At 40.6% G+C, this 11,861-nt stretch overlaps 1 long non-coding RNA gene across 1 annotated transcript in view; it reads right to left on the bottom strand.

Annotated features, from left to right (window-relative positions):
- Positions 1-8,338: 8,338 nt before the first annotated feature.
- Positions 8,339-11,861, bottom strand: part of LOC147617812 (uncharacterized) — a 3,831-nt gene continuing 308 nt past the window's right edge. Inside the window, exon 2 of the long non-coding RNA XR_015262261.1 lies at positions 8,339-8,661. This is a non-coding gene — a long non-coding RNA (uncharacterized LOC147617812). The remainder of the gene's footprint in view (positions 8,662-11,861) is intronic.

The following is an 11,861-nucleotide window of genomic DNA, read 5'->3' as shown; positions in this document are numbered from 1 at the left end:
AAAAAGTGTAAAGGTGTTGCAATTTGCAACATTCAGCACAATCTGTCCAACTCCTTTAACGGGATAAGAGGAGTTATTGGCACAAGTGACAGTATTCCCTGTGGGAGCAGACTCAAGGAAAGTGAATAAACTGCGCTGCGAGGTGATATGCTTAGTGGCACCACTGTCAAAGTACCATACATCTGAATCTACTGCAGACATACATGTGTCATGCAAAGATGGGTCATAACTGCACTGCGCATTGAATGCCCATTCTGTATCTTGAACAACATTAGCAGATTCATTGTTAGAAGGAGAGGCATCTGCAACAGCCATACCAGCCTCTTTCTTCTTAGCCTCTTTCGCAGCCAGCTTAGGACACGCTTTGATGACATGATTATTTCCCTTACAGTACTTGCAAAATGTCTTCTGTTTGTCACCCTTCTTCTCATCTTTGTCTTCCTTCTTTGGTTGCGCAGCATTTGCAGATTTCTGCTTACTAGAAGAAAAGCCAGCTTTACCTTTCCCGCTTCTCTGATTAGCAACGAAAGCTTGATCTGCGACACGCATAATATTCCTGTTTTGCCTTGACTGGTCTTCTTGCAGCAAAACAGAAACTAACTCCTCAAATGATAAGGCATTGGGATTGCCTTTCATCATTAAGCGAAGAGTGGAAGCAAAACCCTGATAAGAATCTGGTAGACCATTCAAAACAGTCTGCACAAGTGAACTGTCTGACAGGATTTCATCTGCAGAAATGAGCTGCTCTTTGAAATCCTTGATCTTTGTCAAAAAGCTATCCATAGAATCACCTTCGTTCATATGCTCACTCTCCAACTGTTTTCGGAGGTAAGCAACACGAGCCTCATTTCTTGCCTGATACAATGTGGCAAGTACATCCCAAGCATCCTTAGAAGTCCTGCAGGAGCGAATATGTGGGATAATGGTACGTTTGACAGACAGCGCAATCAAGGCATGAGCCTGCGCATCTCTACCATCCCAACGAATCTGCTCTGCTGAAAGTGGTGGTTCTCGAACAGCTGCTACAGCACTTGTGCCTGCACCATCATCAACAGTACCTGTTTCTGATGTGTTTGCAGCATTCCCAGCCACAATAGGACGTGCATCAATACCCTGCACAATGTTCCATAACCCCTTTGCTACCAATACATGTCGCATCATATATGCCCACAATGGATAGTTGGTGCCATCCAACTTATCCTCAGCAGCCAACATGCGGAATACATCATTGTTGTCAGCCATGGCCAATGACTGTACTACTAGATGTAAATGCTGTCTGTAAGAGGTAAACCTGTATAAAATCGACCTGTGCTATGTAGCACAGCCCAAAACAGAGGAATGGGCACCTGTCCTGCAGATTTTAATCTTGACAGAAAATCTGCACAGTAGGACGATTTTGCCTGCGCAGTACTTGGAATGCAAAAACGGAGGGCGAAATGACTTCAGATCAAAATTCTGAAACGAACAAGCCGTACGGGCTTACCCACGGCATATACTAACCTGCAGACGCTCGTGAAACCTCGTCGCAATCGGAGGAGATGAAGCGGCAGGTGCCGGTGATGCTGCCCGGGAGGAGGAAGCCTGCTCTGATACCAATTGTTGGAATTAGGGTTGCAGGAATGCACACACAACTTCAAGAAGATGAGGAAGCTTGAGCACAACACAGTAGTGTATTATGAGTGCCAAAAATGAAAGATAACAAGCCCTAGAAGATAATGGGCGTATATACAATGCACGGGGGAAAAAACCTCCTAGTGAGGGAAAAAGTGCCCCGGCGGTCCTAAGTGTGTTCACACACATCACTACTATAATATGGTAACAAAAAGCTGCTATTGATACTTCTTTTGGAGAGGCATATTCCAATAATTTATCAATAAAAAAGGCAATGAGAGAAGTTATCTTTTTGCATATCATCTTTGGTACACAAAGAATCCTTCTCCCAGTGTGGCTTTTGAAATCTATGGACACAAAATCCAAAATTACATGTCTTGCAAATTTCGGATGGGAAAACCACGCTTGCAACTCTTTGAAGTAAAGGATTTTGATTTATTTCTAGTAGGGCTATAGCCAAAAGAAGGGGAGAGAAAAGAGGTAAAAGTACTAGGCGTACCAAACGATGAGTTGAGTTTCTTTCTCGAAGGAGATGAAGGGGATTCGCTATCAATACAAGGGTTAAGAAGCACATTTATGAGCTTAATCCCTTAAATTGACCATAACTATTAAGAATGGTTCCTGGTTTTGTTCCTTTGAATTCAATTAGTACATCCAGCATGAGCTATCTAAATTTTAGAAAGGCAATTTGTGCTAAAACGAGGTTTCTAGCTTGTTGACCTCCTAGCCAAGAACAAAGAAGCGAGAGATACTAGTTTATCTGGAAACAGATCCTCCGAGTGATTCAAAACATACCATATGGCATGGTCGAACCAAATTATACTAGTCACATGGGGCATTACGATCGAGAAATTTACAGGCACATTTTAAATATGGCATATAAATATTCCACATTGTTTCAGAATAATAATCAACATTGGCCTTTGAAAAAGTCATGGTACCTTTTGTTCTCCCATTAATGCCCACAGGTGATGAGCACTTAGATGGGTCCAAAAAACTCATAGAAAAAGGTGATTTCAATAGTTCTCCTTGTTCCAAATATTGAACACCTTTGATGGCATGGTTTTTGCATTCTTCAAGCATTGAAACTAGTAGATTGGCCAAATATATCCGCGTTTCTGCTTGGATGGGTGCTAAAAACCCTTTATTTGCAAGGATCCATAGACGATGTGAGACCCCCATTGATTCTACCTCAACCTGACGAATAGGTAGAAAGGGTATACTTTGGACACCTTTGGTACCAATTCTATTAATCCTGAATCAATCATAGTACACATGTCTGTTTAGAAAGACTTAATAGCCTCTAGAGCCACTGGATACCTACTAAAAATATTTCCTGTGAGGGGGACATTGGGTGTGGATGGAGCAGCAAGGGCAGAAGGTTCTAACCCACATTGCTTTCTTAAGAAATTGAGATATCTGCTCCCACCCGCAACAAAGGAAGTAAGATCTAAATGGTAGGTTTTACTAGGTATAGGTATTTGTGATAGTAAGTTAGAGATGGTTTGGTTGCCATCATCCTTATTTTTATCAAGAGTTGCAAGGACACGAACCCAATCATTGAAGGAGAGGAATTGCAAAATGGATGCAAGAGGAAAAATCTCTGGATTTATAGATGACAGAATCTTGTTCTGAGCTTCATCATCCTTTATGCATGCCAAGACATGCTAGCAAGCTTTCGATGGGGTATGTTCCATCGAAATCTCGACACCCCTTAGAAGTGGTAGGATCTAAAACCAAAAGAAACTTATTAGAGCTTTAGATGAGTTTGAGATAAGAACTACCTTCAACCAGCATGCAAACAAAATTGCTGTGAGCCCTGATCTCACCCCAAAAGTACCACCACCTACTTGATACCTATCAACTCATAGAGCATAATGATAGTGAGGAGAGCTAGACTTCTAAGGTCAAAAATATCAAGCTAGAGATTCCATATATCTCCCTTTTAAAAGAGATATATACTGCAGCTATGGTGTATGTTTTCAGTCTTCTATATTAGTAGTTAGAAAAATCTAAGAACCTTATCCAACTTGATCAATAAAAATGTTTAAACATGATTATATAACAGCAATAATCATGTTACAAGTAAGTGGAGCCAGTGACTCCATTATTTAAAAACATTTGGCGTAGAGCATAAACCCAAAGATATTTTGAGAGAATAGATCTTGTTACCTATATCCATCGAAACAGACAAAACCAATCATTAGCCCGTATGTGTATTATAGGTGTCATAGGATCTTATTACATGTTATAGATGTCACTCAAAATAACCTTAGTCTTATGCTATAATAGGGTCTACACCCTGTAGCATATTTTACTATGTGTAAGCAAGATTTGTAGACATAGTACCATCCCAAGGTCAAACCCTTTGTCAATAGACTTTTAGTTTGTGTGTAATGATAGCTAAGGTAATATTTACAAAGTCAACTATCATTGGTATTATTTTTTACAGTCTCATATCAGGACACACATCAATGCCCCAAAAGTGCAAAAAAGTGAGCGCAGAGAATCCGATGATAAAAAAATTATAAAAAATCAGATATTGCACAAGGCAATCCATAGTCCGTCTGAAGCATATGCACAATATGAGTCTCATCCATGTCAATGACCCAATATATCGTGCATAGCCAAGTAGTCTATGCGTTGCAGTAAAAAACATAAAAACCATCATGTGACTTGGCCACTCATTATCCTATGCAATAGTCACAACCCTCAAGGACTCACAGCAAGTGTAGCATCACAAAATCAAATAGTAGAAAACCAAGTGATCAATGTCCAGATATTACACGTACATAATCCTAGATAGGATATCCATATGCGTAATATTCATAATACGGGTCTCATTCCAATCAGCATCTTGTGCAAAGCCGAGAGGTTCTCTGGGTATGCACAAACATCATAGGATTCTCTATTAAACATAGGTGAATCAAAAAGCTTTCCTATAAGTTACCTGGGAGGAACTCCCGGTTGTTGCTAGCACCAGACATAGCTTTAAAAACACCAAATTATACGAGCTAAGTGAGTGTGTATGCACCCACCTATAAGGCTCAATTGATAGGTGGAACCAAGTAGTCTGTCGGTCGTCGTCATGAAGGCACCTCACTAGCACCGTCTCGATGCCCAGACATGAAACCCACAAAACGCCATAGCCAGAACACCTGACACGTGGGTGGCATTCGCATGTACCTAACAGGAGAGTGCAAAGTTCGCATGCAATGCATTGAATATTCTTTTTTTGGGTATTTGTTCTTATAGCCCCAAAATTGTGGCCATTAAAATATTTACCAAAGGCACTCGCCACTAATAAGAGCTAAAAAATGGAAGATGTGTGTGTGTGCGCGCGCGCGCGCAAGAGAGGGAGAGAAAAGGTCATAATGATGTAATTTTTTGTGATGGATGTGTAAGTGTGTGTGTGTGTGTGTAGAGAGAGAGAGCGAGGAGACATCCCAAACAAGGAGTAAGAGGGAACAAGCGAGACAAAGTCTAAGCAAACCCCATCATTTCCAACATAATGTACATTGCATTTGGCCCATTGTTTCTCATATTAAAACAAATGGTGGACTTTTTTGTGTGAGTGTACACGTGTGTTTGTGTTTGTGTGTGTGTGTGTGTGTGTGTGTGTGTGTGAGAGAGAGAGAGAGAGAGAGAGAGAGAGAGAGAGAGAGAGAAATTTAGTTCATATAGGTTACAACGTGCAAAACAATGGAGATAAAAGAACTCTCAAACACAAAAGCTACATTGCCACATAGTGTGGTACTCAGAGCTACACTCATCATCCACAAAAATGGATCGTTGTTAGTGACGGTCTCAACTTTGCTGCTCATATCTTGCATCCCTTGTCATTTGTCTAGCCATATCCTCAGCATGTGTACACTGACAAAGTACTTTTTAAAAAAAACATGAAACAAGTCATCAAGAATGCATGGAAGATGCACTAGCTTAACTAATATGCACACCGCATAGAAAGGCAAAAAAGAGAGAAAGATGATTTTAAAAACCAAGGCCACATCACATAACAAGGCAAGGCCCAAAAAATGCACAAAATACATATCAAGAGTTCGTCGCAAATGCCAAAATAAACAAAAGCACTCAAAAGCAAAATAGACGACCCAAATGGTCAACTACAGTCACAGAAGCATAGTGCATCCCAAGTCATCAACGTGAAGTCAAAAAGGGAAGGTGCTCACTAGACGTAAGGGCTTTCCCCAACTAGAGGATCAACCATATCATCGCCTTGCTGTGCTGTCGGTTAGGGCTAGCCCTCTCCTGACGCGCAAGGATAGGTGACACATAGTCTCTAAGGACCCTCTCATCACTATCAAGCACCATGCACATCTGTCCAATAGCAAGGCATGCTCTAAGAACATGTGCAATCCCACATCCCAACTCCAAGATTGTGCCTTGAGGCTGACATAGAAGCTCCAAGTAGCACCCCACAAAAGTGGAGCTCATCTCCAAGACACCACGCAAATCTGAATTGTATGTGCTCATAGCTCAGTTGCTAGCAGGCATGCGATGATTCGCCAAAGTATCCAAGGGTCTCATGTGGAGACTCTAAAAAAGCGATGTGCTATCCAAGTCATACAGGGGAGGATCCATACCAAGTCGACGCTCAAAGAGGAGAATAGATGTCGAAGCACTGAAAGAAGAGTCATTCACGTCATAAGGTTGTTTAATCCTTATCATTTCAAAGAATCATTACAATAGGCAAAGTAACAAACCTTCCTCATGCCAGCAACATCTACATAACCGTGAGGCAAGTGATGAACCATGGTTACTTGATGCCAAATTTCCACGTTAAAAACTCGATAATATCAATCATCCCCTACCAAACAAAGAAACACTGCTAAACTCTATTTGCAATTCAAGCAACATTCAAGAAAAGATAGATGAAGGATAGTTTCTCAATAGAAATATCCGAAGAAGATGCAACAATCAGATCCAGAGTCCAATAGAGAAGAAGAAGCCAATGCACAATTGTACCGAACGTGGTCCTCTATCAACATATCCCAAGGAAGAGTGTGTGCACCACTAACATGTGCACCACCGAATGGGAGATGAATGAAAACCAAATATGTTGCCCAAGAGACAGGTCTACCTTTCTTCTCTAACCGTATACCCATGCCAACATGCTTTAGAACATGTTTATGGTCCTCCGTGTAGACTAGGTTCTTGAGACCTAGAGAGAAATCCCTCCCAATGGCAATGTAGTCCCCTTGCGCCACCATACATCTATGATCTCGACCTGGAGCAACTAACCCATTGGGAGGTGGAGGCAAAAACACAAGAAAGTTCTTTTTGATACGGCGACGCCTCGACCAACATCTACCCAAAACACCCAATGAAAGAGCGAAGTGCAACACGCAAGTAAAAGAACTAGCTATTCCAAGAAAGAAGAACTATCCACAACAAAGAATAAACTAACCCATATCATAGCTCAAGCTATTCTCCAACTCAACCTCGTCGACACTCTCCTTGATCACCTCCTTATCCCTCTTCTCTCTAGCGTGTTCTTAACGCACAAAAAACACCATAACAAAACATAAGTACCAAAGAAGAAATACAATTAATACACGGAACACAACAAAACAAATTATTACTTAAGCTGAAATCTCTTCTCCTTGTCACCACCGTGCGCAAAACTCTTCTTCAAGCCTACATACATCTCCTCCTCTCTCTCTCTCTCTCAAGTAGCTCCCGCTTGTGCATATCTATCCACCATGGATAGTGGTCTAATTCCCACTTAGTGAGACTCCTTATGTATGGAAGGTACATGGTGGTGTCAATATTGTCAATCACAAGCCTTTCTCTAACAATTAGTGGAAAAGATGTAAAGACACCAAGTGCTTTAACATAGCAAGAAACCTACTCAAAACACCAATAACAATCAACAATCTATCAAGGAAATAACAAGAACAAGAAAGGAAAAAGTAACTCCAACCTTTCAACAAGACACCAAAAGAACACATGTAAAATTATAGGGCATCAAAGCTAAGAACAAACGTGAAAACTCTCTAAGTAGCCATCTATAGAAAATCTAGTTTTCTAAGCACTTTCAGCTTCTCACTCCTATCCTTGCTCTCTACCCTTTTCACCATAACAAATAGTTGTCTACCTTTTTCCAACATAACCTCTCCAACCATGAAACTCCCTCAATGACAAACAATCAACAAGCAAAATAGGAACATTTAGCATGTCGAGAATGTCACTGAAAACCTCCTCTTCTCTTTGGAGGATCTTCTCCAAATTCACCTCACCCACAATCCATCTTAAAAATAAAAAGAATAAGCATACAACACCACAAGAAATAGAGCTTCACCTAAATGGATGCATTCAACATTATCACCACTACGTAGTTTTGATCACCATAAGCAACAGCTTCACCCAAATGGGCACATTCAACATTATCACCACTACATAGTTTTGATCACATACCCTCAGAAATTATGGTTTTGATCACATACCCTCGGAAATTATGGTCGCCTCTTGGCAAACCAAACATAGACCTGGTAGTTTTGTTGGCCTCCAAAAGTGCCAACCACATAACTTCTGTCACTATAGGCACATTCGCAATTGCAATAAGATTCAACTTCTCCAAAGTGGCATAGCTATCATTATTCCACTTGAGAGCCAAGACCATCATCCACCACTTGCCCCCAAGGGAAGGGTTAGATATATTAAGCAACTAAAAAAATGATAAAGAAATCAAACAAGATCCCCACACATAGCAATTTACTAGAATATCATCATTTGTAACAATAGTAATCCATACCTTCCCCATCCTATCACTATCTTTTCTCAACATAGCTAGAAATCAAGGAAGAAGTAGATTGTAAGTCACATTTTACACTAAAGATCCCAAGTACATTCTTGTTAGAGGAAACCAAGGTTCTTCACCTTTTGTTGACCTTACGAATCAGAGAAATAAGCTTAACATCCTCCTCGGGCAGCTCTTGCGAGTAGGCTTGTTGATCAATCTTACATATGTTTGATGTGTTGACCAACTCATCTCTCAATGAGGTCACAACAACAAGAGCATGGGTGTTCAAGCTACACACATAATGGTATATTTAGAGAAATTGTTGAAAGAACCAAATCAAAGCAAGTGATATATGAAACATATGAGAGAAATCACTTACAAATTCATTCTTAGAAGACATGACAAAAGTGCAATCTCACTAACCACGGTGGGATCAATCATTGTAGAGAGTACATGAACATGTTTCTCCATGACTGTTGAGAATTTCTCCCTTATTGCTTTAGTCTAAGCCGTAGTACAATGGTTTCCCTCCAAGAAAAAAAACATATGGCCAACTAGACTAGTGAGCTCAGGACGGGCAGCTATCTCGTCCTCGAAGGCTTAATTCACCTCCCTCCAAATCGGATCCCACCATTACTGAATATCATCATCAACTATCTATTCATCTCTATCCAAAGTCCACATTGACACTATAAACACCCCCTTCTCTGCAACATATCATCATTTCCAAAAGCATCTTTCAAACAACCAAAAATGTCGTCTCACGAAGACCTCACTTTTGCATATGGAATCAACCTACATAACAAAATGGGTGCACACACAGAACATGAGAACAGTCTAGTCTTTTGCAATATATCTTCTCCCTATACAGCTCCTTTGTATTCTCTGGCCTCACAAAAAATGGAACTATTTGCATCTCTCTCTCTCCCTCCCTCCTAACTAAGTCATCTTCCTTCTCCCTATCATAGCCCTCTTCAACAAGAACATTAACAACCCTGTCATGTACTTCGAACGCCATATTTTCCTATGTATCTACTCCACTCTCCTTTTCAACCCTCTTTGATCTTCCTCCCCTTCCTCTCTTACTCAACTTAGATGGACTACCAATTGGACCTCTCCTCTTGGAGGCCTAACCAGACACATTTGTCCAGCACAAACATCCACTGCTTTTCTTACACTCAAATGATAATTGTTAAATCATATTTGCTCACATTTTTTCAAGTTTTGCCATGGCAAGCACAGGCTTGCACTAAGTGTAATCAATATTAATCATTACAAAAAACATTGTTACGAGCAAATTATCAACATAATCATTGCTCTTACTTGCCATGGCCAAAATGGCCACCTCCAAGACCATGGGCATGATGGCCAATGGTGGTTACTATGGCCATGATGGTAATGGTTTCAACAACAAAAAAAAACGGGTTGGAAGCTGCCCGCATCGACGCAGGCCGCTTCCAGCCCCCTTTTTTTATATTGAAACCATGGCCATCATGGCCATGGTAGTGCAATAAGATGTAGGGCATAAGAAAAAAGAGAGTGCCATGGAGGTAGCAATGGACTGTAGCTAGAGCTTCTTGCACTACCATGGCCATCTTGACCATGGTAGTGAAAGAAGAGCAATCAACAGGCACTTAAGCAACCTTTTTCTTCTTATGGCTGTAGCTTAAGCATCTACTCTAGCAGAAACAAGCAGTTTAAGGAGGCTAAAACCTCAGCATATGGATAATCAAGAACATCAAAAGCATGATCATAAAAAGAAAGTGGTGTCTGATTACCACTAGAAGACCTGTTAAGCACTGCTGCATAAATTTTATTTGAAAGAAATGGCTCCACATCTTTAGTGTAGTAGGTGGAAGAATCCTTTTGAACACCATGAGTAGCATTATATAAATCAGTAACATCATGAACAAATGGCACCTCAGAGGTGATACTAAGAGAATGAGCAAAATCACCACCACTAAAATGAGTAGTAACATGAGAACCAGCAGATCATGAGAGTAATCAGCAAGAGCATAAAGAATCAAGACATTGAGAGTCCCAAAAATAGGATACAGTTGGGAACATTATTATGAACACCATCTAATGTTGAGCTTGAACACCTTGAGAGACAAAAGAATCATTAACTCGAACACCATCAATTACATTAACATGTTTCGCATCAGTAACATAATTTTGATCATTTGCTTCATGAGGAGACATGTAGATAAGGGCTCGTATAGAGTGAGTTTGAATGCATCAAGGATAATCAAGTAGAGTAGCATAACCATGCATATGCATCGGGGCTTGCAGTGAGCCAAACAAGATGTATGCACCATTACCAAGAGCAACACCATCATAAGGATCTTGAACATGAGCATCACATGGAGCAATAGGATGAAAATAACCATCAAGGACCATTCCTACCTCCATGGCACCCTCTTTTTTCTTATGGTTATAGCTTCTTTCACTACCATGGCCAAGATGGCCATGGTTTTAATAAAAACCATGGCCATCTTGGCCTTTTAATAAAAAAGGGGGTTTGGAAGTGGCTTGTGCCGGCGCGGGCCGCTTCTAGCCCCCTTTTTTTATTGAAACCATGGCCATGGTAGTGCAAGAAGCTGTAACCAAAAGAAAAAAAAGGTTGCTCAATTGCCTGTTGAGTGTTCTTCTTTCACTAACATGGCCATTATGGGCCATGGTTTTGATATAAAAAAAGGGGGCTAGAAGCGGCCCGCGCCGGCACGGGTCGCTTCCAACCCCCTTTTTTTATATCGAAACCATGGCCATCGAGAAATGGAGATTTGGAACTAATATTGTTGAAGGCTTGAAACAAAGCGTAGCAAAAGGGGTTTCAAAGATACTGTGGGGGCGGGGGATTAAGACAAGGCAGAGATCCTAACTATTTTGAAATATGGGTTCAAGGAGTCAGTGCAAGAAACTACACCATTTAGCACCGAAGAGGTTATTCACTTAAAAACCAATCATGTAAAGTCAAAAACCCACAAAGAGCAGAAAGATCCATAGTTACTCCTAGCTACAACTCTAATCTGTTTACTCATATGACCTTTTCACTTTTGTCTAAACTTTAATCTTAGAACTTCTATCATTAATTAAAATAGTAGCACATACGCCTAAACTGAACGAATGCCAATTAGATTGGCTTTGTTTTTTTTCTTCGTACACACCCGGGGCCCACTCAAGTGGGTGGAGCCGATTTCCCCTTCCAACAATTAGCCAATTATCATGGTCGGGCAAGGGCCATGCACCATCGGGCAAAATTTGTTATGTAGATGAATGTTGCACAAAGATCAAGACTTATGTTGGGTGCATGTTTCAAATCTACAAATCAATACTTAGATTAGTAAAGAACCAGAGTTCTTATGTATGATCCCTTCATGTGCCACTTAAACATACTTGTGTTATGATACGGATGGAAAAGAAAGCAAGACAAACCAAACTCAGAGCATTGAAAAAACTTCAATAAATCAACGATGAACTGCTAATTTCT

The sequence above is a fragment of the Cibotium barometz genome, chromosome 36 (assembly GCF_041138505.1).
Source record: "Cibotium barometz isolate CiBa-2024 chromosome 36, ASM4113850v1, whole genome shotgun sequence".
NCBI classification, from domain to species: domain Eukaryota; kingdom Viridiplantae; phylum Streptophyta; class Polypodiopsida; order Cyatheales; family Cibotiaceae; genus Cibotium; species Cibotium barometz.
The sequence above is the reverse complement of the archived record's forward strand: the minus strand, read 5'-3'. Positions and strand labels throughout refer to the sequence as shown.